Source organism: Euphorbia lathyris, chromosome 2, assembly GCF_963576675.1.
Source record: "Euphorbia lathyris chromosome 2, ddEupLath1.1, whole genome shotgun sequence".
Lineage (NCBI taxonomy): Eukaryota > Viridiplantae > Streptophyta > Magnoliopsida > Malpighiales > Euphorbiaceae > Euphorbia > Euphorbia lathyris.
This window is the reverse complement of record NC_088911.1, coordinates 40,030,118-40,047,622: the sequence shown is the minus strand read 5'-3', so window position 1 is coordinate 40,047,622 and position 17,505 is coordinate 40,030,118. Positions and strand designations below refer to the sequence as shown.

Below are 17,505 nucleotides of genomic sequence, written 5' to 3'. Positions count from 1 at the left end.
AAAGAAAACAAAATTATCTTTTGTTTTGAACTCTGTATCTCATTTTTTTTTCTTATAACACTATATCTCATTCTTCTAAAAAGCAATAACTTTCACCTTTATTCACTGCGTCTAAAATAGAAAATTGCAATTGATTTTTTAGTTTTTGGGTGATGGCGGCTTTCAAAGCTATTTATCATAGCCTTGGATTTTCTCATCTGCTAAGGATGAACATTTAGAAATGGCGGATGAGTTGCTATTTTTGAAACTTTTTCTTTGATCTAAATATTTGGGTTATGGAAGATTGATGAACTCATCCCCACAGAATCCACAAGTAAAATCGATGTCTATCTGCAAGAAGAGGAATTTTGAATATTGATAGAAAAAGAATCACTGATTTTTCAATTAATCTAATAGAAATTGAGAGAGAGGGGAGAGGAGGTGAAGAAGAGGGATGAGGGGGAGAAATATCGGTGAAAAGAATCAACAATATCATTTGTTTTTAAGTGATACTATTATTCTTTTTAACTTTTAAGATAAAATAGTAGTTATGTAATTAATTTAAATCTCAGCCTTTGAAATTTAATAAGGGTTTAGATTCCATAAACTGATCCTCTTCTGTTTTTGGTAGATATGAGAGGATCCCATTCCATTATGTATGTAGGAAATCCATATTAATTAGTTAAACAAAAAAATAAAACCAAGTCGAATTTGTGTATATATAACCATCAATTTACAAGGAAAAAAATTAAATTTGAACCACATTAACTATTATAACTAAAGAAAACAAAATTATTAACTAGAATAAAAACAGCAAAAAAAAAAATGAAATCAAAAGCATTTCTACCATTGATATTACACATAGGATATGATTGGTGTTAATAAATAAACTTACACAAATAGCATCAACTGAGTATATTTTTATGAGGGTATTATAGAATTTGTTGGAATTGATCTAAAGATATCTTCTGCGATATCTGTTAAATCTATTTTCAAAGGAATTATTGTTCTTGATAGCACAAGTCTAGATAAGGAAGACGATGATTGTGAAAACAATTAGTACAAAAAACGAGATGCTCAAATTCCTCCCTTGCTTTCTAATAACACCTAAAAATCCAGCTTTGCATGCGTCACAGTTTAAACATAACTCGTTCTGCTTATTACTCCATGCTCGACAGTCATTGTTCTTTGCACACATTTTTTGATCTCCAATCCAAAATGTTGCATTCCAATACTCAAATCCACATTCCCTCGGCGGCATGCAGCAATGGCCCTGCAAATAAAAGCTGTGTTAGGGTTTAGAATTTATAAATTAGCACCCAAGAGATACATTTTATCATCAATGACAATAATTAACTATATTTTTTAAAAAAGTAGTTACCTGTAAGGGTGAAATTTTGTGGTTGAGAAAATCAGAATAAGTATGAGTAGGATTAGAAGCTAAGGAGTTGCAAAATTGAGCATCAACCAAACAATTCTTAAAAAGTGCCCAGTTTTTCCCTCCGGCGAAGTGGTTTTCCAACCAGTGGGAGAAATCTCCAATCCCGTGGCGGGAAACAGCATTACCGGCAGACTTATTGGTGACCAAGAATACGAAAAGGGCGAAAACTACGAGGGCAATAATCATGAGAAGCGTAAGAATCATATAAAGCCCTAACAAGAAATTATTCTGGCAAGAGGAACCGATCAACCCTAGTAGTGAAATTGAAGTTACAAAAGCGCCGGCTATCAGAAGAGAATTGACGATCAACTTCTGACAAACGGTGGTTGTACCATGAAAATGAAAATATATGCCGCAACAGAGGAGGGCGATGCCGGCCACCAGGAAAATAATGTTTAGAGTTGTGAGAAGAATGTTGCTTGCGCCCGCCATTGTTGTTTGAAGTTTGTTGCTTGCGCCCCCCATTGTTGTTTGAAGTTTGAAGTTTAAAGCAGTGATATATATAGAGAGGAGAGGGAGAAATAAGGATGAATTACAGTTGGAGAAGGAGAAGGATTCTCTGATTCCGATTTCGGATAAGCAATAACTTATTAGGACTTGCAATGGACAACTTTTTTACGGATTTACGATTATCTTTTGTTTTATTTCTATTTTTAACCAAAAAATAATAATTAAGCCACTAATCTTTCAATTTTATGCATATTAAACCATCAAGCAATTATAGTTGCATGGGTTAATTAAATCTTTGGTTAATAAGGCAACTAATTGTGGACATCAAAGTCAATCGCGTTAAATTATAGAGATCAGAAGAAAATTGTAATTATATAATGATACATTTAAAAAGTATTTGAATCGAATATTAAAATAAATTAAAAAAGAAAAGAAAAATATGATGTTTTGAACGATTTCTAAACTTAAATCTAATAGTTTATTCATCCTGACGGATCCAGAATTTTAGCCTTGCGGCTAGTGTCGTAGTTAGATTTAGGAAAAAAATCGTACACATGAGCTAAGAAGATATAGAGAGTGATTAATAAAAATAACAAAATTATTTAGAAAAAAAATCAAGTAGTTAAATAAAAGCTTTTAAAAAATGAGAGTTAGAATCTTGTGAGTGCTTTGTGTATGTGTGTATGAGTGGCTGAGTGAGTCCAAAAAGTGTACTAATTGAGTTAAAAGTGCAAGCTGATATTTAAGGTCAAATCGTAGATCTTATATTAATTTTTGGCACACCCTATACGTAAATGCTTTGATACCATATCATAGAACCGATTGAACTAAAAGTTTAAGCTAATAGTTAAAGGTCTACTTTATATTAATATCTGACACACCCAAACGTGAATGCTAACTGGGCTTACTAAAATACCATACGGTAGTTTTCACCTAGTCAGTGACTAATCAAATGAATTTAAAATCAGATCTAGGCTTATTAAAATCACATGGTAGAGATTAAAACAATCGTACAGCTTAAATTTGTTGGAAAATTTTGAATAAAATTATTTGTTAATTTTAATACCAACAAACACCTCCTTTCTTGAACAGTCGTGTCCTTCGTGAACAGTCATGTTTGTATGTGAACAGTCATGTATGTCCGTGTACAGTCATGTTCGTTCGTGAAAAGACATATCCTTTCGAGTTCTATTTATATAGAATGGATTGTCAAATTCACAGTAAGTTGAAAGTTGTTGAAAAAGTTTATGAAAAAACTCTCTCTCTGTTCACAGTCTTGTTTTCCTACTCCGGTGATAACTAGGCTACACACGGTTTGAGTTCGCTTGCGTAATCTATTGTATTCTGGGAGACGATCGTCAATAGCGACGACATCTATCTTAAGGAAACTGCTAATACAGGCCTCAGATTTGTCTATCACTTTCCTTTTAATTTCCAGTTTTACTATTTATATATTTGTCTAACATTCTTAAGACAGACATAATCGTTTGTTCTACAATCTTAAGATAGAACATTTGTTTGATGTTTTTTCCAAAGAACATGCACAGAAGAATTGTTTGGAACAGATTCTTAGTTCTTTCCAAATACTGACAGAAAAGCATTATTAGCATGACCAGAAATTCATCATTTTGTGATTTTCAAAAATACACAGAAGAAAGAAAATATGTAGTTGGAATGAGCCAAAGTCATGAAAATATGCCAATTTGAATATGAAGTATATACAGGTTTGCAATATGAATTACTCATATTGACTACACTCTCTTATCACTGGGTTATGCTTTTGTTGTGGTAGTTAATATGATCATTTAATTACATGGTTATTTTTAATATTGATACATTATGCAGTGTTGTGTTATATTTTTGTTCCTTCCAAAAGTCTTTGGTCTTGTATTGAGAAGGAATAATGATTAGTGTACAATGGTGGAGATGGCACAACAAATTTAAATTTGAAAAAGTGCATTTTGTTTGTTGCTAGAAACCATTTTTCAATTTAGTTGTTATTATGGTTTGAGGCAGAAACTTCAATTTCGAAAACTGATATCTTTCATGGTTGAAAGTATATTAAATATTTGATTTATAATAAATGTTAATTCTTTTATTTATGTTGCGGATAAAATGGCAGTAATAGAGCTTGTGATCTTGAGCGAGGTAAGCTTTCTTTTTCCTAGTTTTGAAGAATTGATTGTGTTCTATATTTCTTTTGGTACGAGCAACTTTCGTAGTTGTGTTGATGAATATAAATACCTTGTTGATGGATTATCTTGACGAACAAAGTATAAATGAAATATTATATTCGGACAGATTGGAGGACAACTTTATATATATAAACTATACGCAGTTTGTTATGTGATTTAATTTTTCTGTAAAGTAATTAAGTTACATTTGAAGTTTTGTAACACATTTATTATCATCTACACTTCACATGTGCATATTTTATCATTATTAGTAACAGATTACAAACATATAATTTTTTTGTTGATTAATTTAAAACATGTCAATATTAGACATTTTAAATCTGAACATGAACAATTCAATATAATTTTACCAAACACTAATATAATTAAACAACTAATAATAAACAGCTAACAGCAACAACTAATAGTTTACTACAACTGTAAACAGCTAACTGCAACCGCAACAACTATTAGCTAACAACTAAACCAAACATACCATAAGTTTATATAACCGCAACGTTTAGCATTTCCTGTGGAAACTGCAACATTTTTTAGTTTTTCACAAAAAAAAAAACTCATTTTGGAGCTTTTCATGAACCGTTGTTTGTAGTTACGTATTGACAAAATTATCATTCTTATTTCTACAAGATGTGTTTCTTCTTTAACATTATTTCTATTTCTATAACATGATTACCTAAAGAACAAAGTTTTGTTACTCTTCGGCAACTCCTTCATCTTCTCACAGTACAAAGGTAAAATTAACTCTTATCCCTAAATTTTTCGAGACAAATTAATCCTTAAAACTAAGTTGAAAGGTAAAATTGACTCTTTTATTTCAAATTATTACTATAGTTAAGTATGAATTTTGGCTTGTGTTTGCTAACGGAATGCACCTCAAGATACCAGTTTGTAAATTTTTAAACCACAAGGGTGCCGATCGAAAATAGGTGTAACCACAAGGTTTATTTTTGTATTTTTCCCTTTTAAATACTAACAACAACATTTCAATATAATTTTACCAAACACTAGTAATTAAACAACTAATAACAAATAGCTAACAACAACAGCAAACAACTTACTGCAACAGCAAACATGTAACCATAATAGCAATAGTTGAACCAAACAGACCTTCTTTGAAATAAATTGTATCCTTCCCTTTCCACAACTTTTGGAAGGAGTAAGTTTAGATTTTATGTGTTTTTCGTTGTTGTTATTTTCTTTTTAGTCGTGTTCCGCGTGGTTTATCTTATCCGTGGATCAATACCTAAATGATGATGATTGGATTACATCTACTTTTATGTAGATGTTGAGCGATTTCCGCAAGTGCACGGTTTCGCTTGTAGCAATAAAAAGATATCGATCCCACATGGAACGTTTTTTTAACGAAAACTTATTTAAGTGTAATTTAAATACGACTTAAGGTTTATAGAAATAGATAATCGTTATTTGAAATTGGTTTTGAAATTGATAGAATAAGAATTATGCTAGAATGTGTAGAATGTTAGAAATCAATTCTGTTTTGAATATGAATTACAAAATAGAAACGTTTAGTTGCCTAAGTGTTCAACAAAGTTTCCTTGTAAAGATATTGAAAGCATGGAAGCATTCAAACGACATGAGAGTTCCGGGTCGTCAATCCTTTCCTCAAACCTCGTTAGAGTTTGTCAGGCTCGTGGGTCGAATCCGCTACTTAATCTTCTCGCTGAATCTTCGGAATAGAGATGGTTCTTCTACTACCAAAATGTAAACTAATAAAAACAGATCTTAATCTAAATCTAAATACTACTGTGTATGTATGTAATTATTTGATAAACAATGTATGTACATCATATCGTTTTTACAAAATCGAACTTCTAACTCTGAATCGTTTGACTCAGAATTTCTCCATAAATTCTGTACTAAATCTTAACTCTCAAATTATATCATCTCCAAGAGACGTTTCTATCCAATCGAACGGACGCATATCTTTGAAATCGGACATATGTAAATTGTGCTGCCTGAAAATCTGATCTTGCCGAGAATAGAAAATCTCTACCGAGATTAGGGGGGTAAATTTCAGTCTTCAAAACGGAGGAGAGAAATGCCTGGGCGACGCGTGTCGCGGCCGAGAATAAGGAATCTCGGTCACAACACGTTAGGTTTTTCTCCGTCTCTAACTTCATTCCTTGTCTTCGTTTCGGTGCGTTTGATTTTCGTCGTCTTTGACTCATTTCGTAGGGTTTTTCCTTCGTTTCTGACCTTTTTCCCTCCTATTTGGATTTTACCAAATATTTAGGTACCTTGCATGAAAGAAACATATTCGGACGTAAAAGTACTCTAAATAGATATAAACAACACAAATTCGTAGCAGAACTGATGTAAATAATGATGATATTTTAGATATATTTTGGGCTTAACAACATATTTGAATTTACGAGAAGTATATGTTTTATTGTTCTTTTGTGTTTTTTTATACCTTTTATGACTTTTTTTGCTCTTTGCAGTCGTTTTCGTGAGGTTTTATTCCTTACTGAATTAAACATCTAGATATATTTTTTAAGGTTTAGAATTAACGGATTAAAGTTTAGAATTTATAAATTATAATATAAAAATATATTTTATTTGTGATTGTAGAAAAAAAAATAGTATATTTAAAGTTAATTTTTATAATTTTCCTTTTTAAGTTACAATGATATAAGTCACTCCATTCACATAAAGTTACAACTTCCTAAAAAAATGATTTAATTAAATTGTCAACTTCCATCCTCTAAAGCTACCCAACGATCCTCGAACCGAAAAATCGGATAAACTATAAAAAAGTAAATTGTCATCTCACAATATAGAATTATATATAGAGATATGTTGCTTTTTAATGCAAGTATCCCCAATACAATAATTATGTATGGAATCGGATCCTCTCCTGTCTACGAAAAACATGAGAGGATCAGTTTATGGAATCTAAGCCCTTAATTAAATTTCAAGGGCTGAGATTTAAATTAATTACATAATTACTATTTCATCCCCGCAGAATCCACAAGTAAAATCGATGTTTATCTGCAAGATGAAGAGGGATTTTGAATATTGATAGGAAAAAGAATCACTGATTTTTCAATTAATCTAATAGAAATTGAGAGAGAGGGGAGAGGAGGTGAAGAAGAGGGATGATGGGGAGAAATATCGGTGAAAAGAATCAACAATATCATTTGTTTTTAAGTGATACTATTATTCTTTTTAACTTAAGGGTTTAGATTCCATACACTATATCTCATTCTTCTAAAAAGCAATAACTTTCACCTTTATTCACTGCGTCTAAAATAGAAAATTGCAATTGATTTTTTAGTTTTTGGGTGATGGTGGCTTTCAAAGCTATTTATCATAGCCTTGGATTTTCTCATCTACTAAGGATGAACATTTAGAAATGGCGGATGAGTTGCTATTTTTGAATTTTTTTATCATGCCTACATGTCGAAACCAACTTACAGAATCCACAAGTAAAATCGATGTCTATCTGCAAGATGAAGAGGAATTTTGAATATTGATAGGAAAAAGAATCACTGATTTTTCAATTAATCTAATAGAAATTGAGAGAGAGGGGAGAGGAGGTGAAGAAGAGGGATGAGGGGGAGAAATATCGGTGAAAAGAATCAACAATATCATTTGTTTTTAAGTGATACTATTATTCTTTTTAACTTTTAAGATAAAATAGTAGTTATGTAATTAATTTAAATCTCAGCCTATGTAGGAAATCCATATTAATTTGTTAAACAAAAAAATAAAACCAAGTCGAATTTGTGTATATATAACCATCAATTTACAAGGAAAAAAATTAAATTTGAACCACATTAACTATTATAACTAAATAAAACAAAATTATTAACTAGAATAAAAACAGCAAAAAAAAAAAAAATTGAAATCAAAAGCATTTCTACCATAGATATTACACATAGGATATGATTGGTGTTAATAAATAAACTTACACAAATAGCATCAACTGCGACAAGTCGAGATAAGGAAGACGATGATTGTGAAAACAATTAGTACAAAAAACGAGATGCTCAAATTCCTCCCTTGCTTTCTAATAACACCTAAAAATCCAGCTTTGCATGCGTCACAGTTTAAACATAACTCGTTCTGCTTATTACTCCATGCTCGACAGTCATTGTTCTTTTCACACATTTTTTGATCTCCAATCCAAAATGTTGCATTCCAATACTCAAATCCACATTCCCTCGGCGGCATGCAGCAATGGCCCTGCAAATAAAAGCCGTGTTAGGGTTTAGAATAGCGCCGTCTATCAGAAGAGAATTGACGATCAACTTCTGACAAACGGTGGTTGTACCATGAAAGTGAAAATATATGCCGAGGAGGGCGATGCCGGCCACCAGGAAAATAATGTTTAGAGTTGTCAGAAGAATGTTGCTTGCGCCCGCCATTGTTGTTTGAAGTTTGTTGCTTGCGCCCCCCATTGTTGTTTGAAGTTTGAAGTTTAAAGCAGTGATATATGTAGAGAGGAGAGGGAGAAATAAGGATGAATTACAGTTGGAGAAGGAGAAGGATTCTCTGATTCTGATTTCGGATAAGCAATAACTTATTAGGACTTGCAATGGACAACTTTTTTACCGATTTAAGATTATCTTTTGTTTTATTTCTATTTTTAACCAAAAAATAATAATTAAGCCACTAATCTTTCAATTTTATGCATATTAAACCATCAAGCAATTATAGTTGCATGGGTTAATTAAATCTTTGGTTAATAAGGCAACTAATTGTGGACATCAAAGTCAATCGAGTTAAATTATAGAGATCAGAAGAAAATTGTAATTATATAATGATACATTTAAAAAGTATTTGAATCGAATATTAAAATAAATTAAAAAAGAAAAGAAAAATATGATGTTTTGAACGATTTCTAAACTTAAATCTAATAGTTTATTCATCCTGACGGATCCAGAATTTTAGCCTTGCGGCTAGTGTCGTAGTTAGATTTATGGAGATAAAATGAAATTTTTAAACTCCAACTCGTTAGGGTTGGATAAAAAATTTTTAGCCTCCAACACTCTAAATTTTTGTCGTTCCGGCGTGTTAAAAATAAAAAATTAAAAATAGTCGGTTTAAAAGAAGTAGATATATTTAATATTTTATAAATCAAATACTAAGTTTGTTTAGTCTTAAAAGTGTAAAAATTGATTTAGGAAAAAAATAGTACACATGAGTTAAGTGTATGAGTTGCTGAGCGAGTCCAAAAAGTGTACTAATTGAATTAAAAGTGCAAGCTGATATTTAAGGTCAAATCGTAGATCTTATATTAATTTTTGGCACACCCTATACGTAAATGCTTTGATACCATATCATAGAACCGATTGAACTAAAAGTTTAAGCTAATAGTTAAGAAAACTGCTAATACGTGCCTCAGATTTGTCTATAACTTTCCTTTTAATTTCCAGTTTTACTGTTTATATATTTTCCTGTGTTCGTGTTATTTTTTGGTTAATCACATCCTACATTTTTAAGACAGACGTAATTGTTTGTCTAACATTCTTAAGAAAGACATAATCGTTTGTGCTACAATCTTAAGACATACTGACAGAAAAGCATTATTAGCATGACCAGAAATTCATCATTTTGTTATTTTCAAAAATGCACAGAAGAAAGAAAATATGTAGTTGGAATGAGCCAAAGTCATGAAAATACGCCAATTTGAATATGAAGTATATACAGGTTTGCAATATGAATTACTCATATTGACTACACTCTCTTATCATTGGGTTATGCTTTTGTTGTGGTAGTTAATATGATCATTTAATTACATGGTTATTTTTAATATTGATACATTATGCAGTGTTGTGTTATATTTTTGTTCCTTCCAAAAGTCTTTGGTCTTGTATTGAGAAGGAATAAAACTGATATCTTTCATGGTTGAAAGTATATTAAATATTTGATTTATAATAAATGTTAATTCTTTTATTTATGCTGCGGATAAAATAGCAGTAATAGAGCTTGTGATCTTGAACGAAGTAAGCTTTCTTTTTCCTAGTTTTGAAGAATTGATTGTGTTCTATATTTCTTTTGGTACGAGCAACTTTCGTAGTTATGTTGATGAATATAAATACCTTGTTGATGGATTATCTTGACGAACAAAGTATAATTGAAATATTATATTCAGACAGATTGGAGGACAACTTTATATATATAGTTTATATTTTTGTTGTTAATTATTTATTATAAATCTGTTTGTTTAAACAGATTATAATTTCGTGATTCTAACTTGGTTTGTTTGGAATTTCAGGAAGAAAAAGTTGTTTTCATGTTTCTGTTTGTTTAAACAGATTAATTGCATTTTAGCATGTGTTAGTACATGTATGTTAATGGAAGATGGATCCGGTTTTAAGAACACGGTCACTTCAAAGGCTTTAGGCCTAATTGTACTAGTGGCAACATGTAAGCCACAATGAAAGTCTAGAAAAATTTCATTGGTGTGAATTTTAAGACTTACCATAAAAGAAAATATAGATGGTCATGATGATGATATGCAAAAATTCCATATTTGATATTCTCGTGCGTAAGGGTTGATTTACATTATAAATGTGAAATGTCATAAATTGACAAATTTGAGCAATGATGTTATCTAGTCGAGTTAGACGCTGGTAGATGAACATTGTAGTTGGCTAGATTTAATTTATGAAAGTCACTAAAAATGTAGAAATCAAATCGCCTTAAAATAAGTACGTCACAATGATGGAATCGAAGAAATATATCATATCAGTCGGTGAATATGCGGTATAAAAAGCTTCTGTATGATGAGTTACAGGTAGAAAATCTTCTATGTGATAACACCGTTAGTCAATTGATCTCAACGAGTGTCATCCTTGTTGACTTTGTAGAATCAAAGGATAACACAGCGGATCCGCTAACCTAGAGGTCAAACCAAGATCAAATTGAAAAACCATCGAAAGGAATGAGACTAAAGCCCATAGAGAAGAGGCGTTATGTGAAGGAAAACCCTACCTAGTTGACTGGAGATCCCAAGACTTTTTCAGTCTTTGTTCTATGCTTGCTATGAACAAACTGTTAAACATCCATCTGGACAAGGAAAACACGTCATGATACATCTACATCAACAGCTGTTGAAATATTATTAAAAAATTGAGAAACTTACATATATATTTTTAACTGAATATTATTTGTATGTCGTTAACCTTGCACTTAATGCATACAATTAAAAAAATGAATATAATACTCATAAATTGAAAAATCAAAAAAGTCCTTTGAGTTTCAAGTGTAGCCGATCCATCTCAACCTTATCAGTTGTAACTTCACCTTCTCTTATGTCCAGCCCAAGAACATCAACCAACAAGTTGGACATGCCGTCCAGAGAGAACTAAAGGAGTTATTTCGCCGCTTCCACGGGGACGGCGGTGAGAAGATCTCGGCGATTGAGCTGAGATCTTTCTTAGGGTCAATTTGCTCATATGAAGATGCTGAAGAAGTGATTGAAGAGCTTGATTCAGATGGAGATAAATTGTTAGATTTTAATGATTTTATGAAGCTAATGAAAAGGAATTTAGGGCTGAAATGAGACAATAGAAGAAGATTTGAGAAGAGCTTTTGAAATGTTTGATACGGATAAAGGATCATGTTGTATTACACCTAAAGGATTGCAGAGGATGTTTCGTCATTTAGGAGATGTGAAATCGTACGATGAATGTGTGGCTATGATCAGTGTTTTTTATATATGTTTAGGAAAGGGAATAGAATAAAGGGAATCTAATTCCCTACATAGCTTGGGGTAATGGCTTAACCTAAAGTGAGATAAACCCATAATCTAAAATGAGTAAAGGGAATGAGTTTTTTTTTTAAAACAAACAAGAACAAAAGGTATGAAACCCTTCCATTCTCATTCCCATTCCTAAAAACCCCGAACCAAACGCCCTCTAAGAGATATTCCTAATATTGATAGAAGTCTTTAATTTAATTTTATACCTATATGAAGTGAAACAATATGTGTGGCCTTCTAGGAACTTCCTGAATGATTCAGAGAACAAATTTTGAAAGAATATGTACAATATAAATTTTAGCACTTTTTATGAGAGAATATATAGCCAGTGATTAATACAAGATATAGGATTGAGTCCTAATTATTTTATTAGTTTGAACTTTTAGTTCAATTGGTTTCATGATATAGTATCTCAGTAATTTTCACATGATCAGTGACTGACCAATTGAATTTGGTCAATCACCGTTAGCTTTAGAAGGTGTAAATTTTGTAGAACAAACGATTATGTCTGTCTTAAGAATGTTAGACAAACAATTACGTCTGTTTTAAAAATGTAGGATGTGATTAACCAAAAAACAACACGAACACAGAAAAATATATAAACAGTAAAACTGGAAATTAAAAGGAAAGTGATAGACAAATCTGAGGCCTGTATTAGCAGTTTCCTTAAGACAGATGTCGTCGCTATTGACGATCGTCTCCCAGGATACAACAGATTACGCAAGCGAACTCAAACCGTGTGTAGCCTAGTTATCACCGGAGTAGGAAAACAAGACAACTTACTGTGAATTTGACAATCCATTCTATATAAATAGAACTCGAAAGGATATGTCTTTTCACGAACGAACATGACTGTACACGGACATACATGACTGTTCACATACAAACATGACTGTTCACGAAGGACACGACTGTTCATGAAATGAGGTGTTTGTTGGTATTAAAATTAACAAATAATTTTATTCAAAATTTTCCAACAATCCCACACATGAATAAAATGAGAAACAAGACGATTAGGATGTGGTGATAAGTTTCTACAGAAGATATCTGCATAGGATAGGTAGCTGATGTGCCTTGAACCTTACCTTGTGAAAGTATATTTACTTTACTGGTTTACTAGTAGACGCGATGTCTTTTAACTATTATGCCGTTTGTGTAAATGATGATATATCCCACACAGATACCAACATAACACGGTATGGTTCTCATGGTTATGTTCGTTATGGTCATGAACATCGCCTAGTTCTGCGAGAGTTTAAGAGAACTAGGCCCCACACTAGTCTCCATCGAAGCGACTCCACTTCACTCTGACATAGGTGATTTATTTGCTCAGAATACTGACGCACAATGTATCATTAAAAGCATATAGCTTAACCTTTTTCCGTTGGTGTCACTGTTTACATCTAGGAATGGACGAGGGTTTAACCTCCCACAGTGAACGCGCAAGGTTTATGCAATTAGGTTGTCCCTTTGAACTGGTGTTCTTGATTTTCATGAATTTTATCAAATGATGGTTTAGTTATAATTAATTAATTAAGGCCGAATTGATCAACTACATACGGTTATTATATAAGGAGAAATGTACATTTGAATGTTTTATATGATAGGATAAAATTGATATTTCTAAATAATTTTGGGTTCAGAAGCCATAGAGAAATTGATTTGATGCTTCCCACTAACTACCCTTAATTATTGTGGACTTCTTCTATTACTATATACTATGAAATTAGAATCGTTCCAATGCAATAATAAAAGGATTGTTTTTGTTTCTACACATTTTACTATGCCTTCAAAAAAAAAAAAATCATGTATGTTGATGCAATAGAATCGTTGGAATATTAAACTCGATGTCCTTTTCAATCTATTTTTTCAATATTTATTACCAGCATCAATATAAATAATTTCATCTTATCCCAATTCTTAAAATCTAATTGAAAATATTTAAAATTAGTATTACTACTTTAGAAAATCCCCTTGAATATGGATGTGATGTCTTCTAGTTGTGAAACTTTTGGCATTCCTCTTATTTTTCAAGTAAACTAGCAACCAAGTTTTCATTTATTCTTAATCAAACTCCATTGATCTTCCCAAATGAATTCTAGCTTATTCACAAACATTAAGCATAAAAAAATAAAACACCAAAAAGCTACACTGCAAGCGATCCAAATGCCTCATATATCTTGATCCAAAGTCTATCCCATCTAGTAGCCAATAGAGCCTAAACCTTATTACTACTTTCCCAAATGCTAGCATCAACTTAATGCTTATTGTCATGTATCAAAGTGATAAATAAACGCAATATCTCTGAACCATAATGGGCTAAAGGAATTAGGTGCAATCAAAATTGAAGTAAAAGAAAACACGAAAGACAACAGAAAATAATTACCTAGAGGGAAACGACCCCCAAATCCTCCAATTCCAGGTGACATCTTTGCAATTCTTCTAACAAGCTCATAACCATCATCAATATCTACACCGACATCTTTATAAGTACTTCGACTCCATCTGCACCTTCATGGTTACTTTTCTTCAATATTGAAAACACACTGCTCTTATTTACGGTAGCAGATTGAAGAGGAAATCTATGAGATAAGTGGTTGAATGCAAAACTTGGTCCATAAGAAAGCGGGTTTCTAGAAGCGTGCAGTAGAGAGGAACATGATCGTAATACTTGCGATTAACTCCTATCCCCGTTTGGATTGGCTCCCATAAAAACATCCAGTTACTTCATGATGGCCTACATCTCGCCTTTTGCTCTTCCAAGCTTTAGTCGAGGTTTTCAGTATGCAGAATCCTTCGATCGGGTGAGAGATTAGGTTTTTCTTTCTTTGCTTTTAGGGGAATTATAGGGGGAAAGGACACAACTACAATTTGGTTGCAGTAAAACAAGAAATTTGGGGAACCAAGTGAGAGAAAGATCTGGACCATCAAGGATGGTATGAAGCGATGAACAATGGTCTGAATTTGAACTGTATTTGGAGAAGCCAAATATTTTTGGGTGGAAAGAATAGCGCGTAGAAACCAAAATTTCACCTTAAAAAATGAGCGGCAAAATTTCACCTCAAAATTTCACCTTACTTTATGATAATTATATTAAATTAAAAAGTTTAATGAATTGGCATCTTACTAAATTTGTATTTTAATAAATGGTAATATACATTATAATTAATAAAAAAAATTGATACAAAAATCATGTATTAAATGAGAATTGCAAATTTATAAAAAAATCTTAAATATATTAGATTTCATAAAAATAATAATTATAGATTATTATAAAATTTAAATTAAAAAATTAAAAAATTTATTAAATTTGAATTGAAAATATTATTCTATAGAATTAAAGTAGAATGATGAATGCTACAGTAAAATCAAAATCAATTTAGAATTCAATTAAATTATCAAATTAGCCTTCACAGTTCTGCCTGCCACTATGTAATGGGCTGCCCTTTACAGTCAATTTGCATGATCAGTTCCACTTCTTTTGATGGATGCAAAATCTTTTTCCAAAACGTCATCGTTTATACGTACAATGGTAATTACATATTCCTTCAATCTACAATTGGACATCTGTATCCATGACTCACCATATCTTATCATTATCTCTTGGCTTGAATTCTTTAATGATGAAGAGAAACATTACAGGCAATGTTTATGGTAATTGGTTTCTCCTATGTCTATTTTGTTTTGTTTTCTTCTTCCTTATGATACAGTTGCTTTCAGCATAGTTTCTCTTCAGATTTGTATGTGTTCTTTTGTTTTCATGTATTGTTTTTTTATCACCTTCTTTGTTCAGATTTCTTATGCTTCCTTTTCTGCATTTGATGTTATGGTTATTGGATTTTTCTCTAACATTTAAGATTTCTTTTATGTTTTTAGTTTCTTTTGTTTTTTCCTCTCACCATTTTTAATGGCCACTCTGTAATCCTAGGGCTTTGGCGTGGCTTCCTCTTTACATGATTTGATGAGTTCTCTCTTCAGAGGTTGTGATCTGTAATTTCTCATTTTCCATTTATTTTTCTACCACTTAAGATTGAAAGACTTTGAGCTTTATTTTGCTAGATCTGTTTTTGAGGTGATCAAATTTGAGGTGTATCAGTCAATTCTTACAAGGTGGATAAATAAGTTGACGTGGTGATTCATTGTACAGGAAGTTAGAGGTAAATTTATTTTGTCAACACCTTCAGATCAGTTTTAAGTTAATAATAATTATTAAAATCATCATTCAATTGCAGGTTATTATCTCCAGGTTTTTTACAAACAAGCTCTCCAATATTTGTACGTAATTCTTAAATTTAAGATTTCTACTTTCTTAGTTTCTGCTGCAGCAAAAAAAAAAAAAAAATATTACCTGTTACTTACATTATCCTATGGCTCTTAGCTTAGGGGAAAAACTCTATGATTACTTGATACTAATTAATTGGTTTGTTTTTTCCTTTTCTAAAGATTAATTTATAGTAAATTCTTCTTGAATTCTAATTTTTTTTACATGACATTGCCTTTTGAATTCTAATTCTTCTTGAATGCATCATTAGTGTGTGTGCTGCTGCTATGGAATGTGCTTTGCACTGTGTTGCTCTTAGTGCCATGTTCAAAGTGATTACTTCAACATTAATTGCATGGTCAGTTTAACATTATTAAACCTCTTTTGTTATGTTTTTTCTAAAATTGTTGTAGCTTCAAAACTCCTTTGGAATATTTACTTTCTTTTGATCCCTTGATGTTGTGCAGGGGCGGAGAGAAGGGACATTAATCTTTAGGCTCACCTAATGACATTTCTATTCCATTTTGGTTGCAAGCTGCCAAATGTTGGTACTTTGTACTCAAGATTGGTTTTACATGTATATGAACTAGAATGATTTTTGTCTTATACTGATTCCAATAGCTCTGTTGATTTTATTCTGCAGACAATACTTGATTAAAGCATGGGAGTTAATGTATTTATGTGCATCGTCCATGCCTCCTAGCAAAGACATTGCTGGATATTTATCTGAGTATGTTCACAATGTAACATATGGTGCAAGTACTGATTCTGAAGTCCAAGTCCTTGTAGTAAATATATTAAATGCTTTGAAAAGTTTTGTCAAGGCTGGTCCTAGCTATACAATACCCTTTTAACCGATGGAAAGCTTACCACTATAGTGTTTTTTTGGATGATACTTTTGAAGAAATAACATATGACATGACAACAACTGTCTGATAAGTTACCTAAAAGCTCACTAACTTATTTGACTATATACACATAGATAGAATTATATTTAAGGATGTTGTAAAGGATTTGTGGTTCTTACATGTAAACCCTATCAGCTAGAAGGGAAAAATAAAGAGGTATGGTTTGAATACTTACCAAAATAAACTGCAAGATGATGCAGATGATATCTAGCCTGAGATTGTATTCACGTCGATTGCTATGCGGATGAACTCACGTCGATTGCGATATTCACATCGACTGCTATGCGGATGAACTCACGTCGATTGCGATATTCACATCAACTGCGATGTTTATAAATATCTAGCTCGAAGATTGTAATCACGGTGATTGCAATAAAGATTGGAATAGTGATAAATACCTAACCTTGTATTTTGTTATATTAATTAGAAGTTTTACTAAATGTTATTATATTGAAATTATGATTAAATTAATATTTTATTAAATTATAATACTACATCTTATATTATACTTGAATTGAAAATAACTTGATTTCAATAAA

General features: G+C 31.7%; 1 long non-coding RNA gene across 3 annotated transcripts; it reads left to right on the top strand.

Moving 5' to 3' along the window:
- The first annotated feature begins 15,432 nt into the window (after positions 1-15,432).
- On the top strand, positions 15,433-16,871 carry LOC136220547 (uncharacterized). 3 transcript variants are annotated; one of them, XR_010684568.1, is made up of 7 exons: positions 15,433-15,451; positions 15,726-15,777; positions 15,857-15,954; positions 16,030-16,072; positions 16,330-16,416; positions 16,526-16,602; positions 16,702-16,871. It is a non-coding gene; the product is annotated as an uncharacterized lncRNA (long non-coding RNA). The 3 variants fall into 3 exon arrangements; XR_010684567.1 differs by lacking the exon at positions 15,433-15,451 and adding an exon at positions 15,481-15,537; XR_010684566.1 differs by lacking the exon at positions 15,433-15,451 and having other exon boundaries at positions 15,507-15,777.
- The last annotated feature ends 634 nt before the right edge of the window (positions 16,872-17,505 follow it).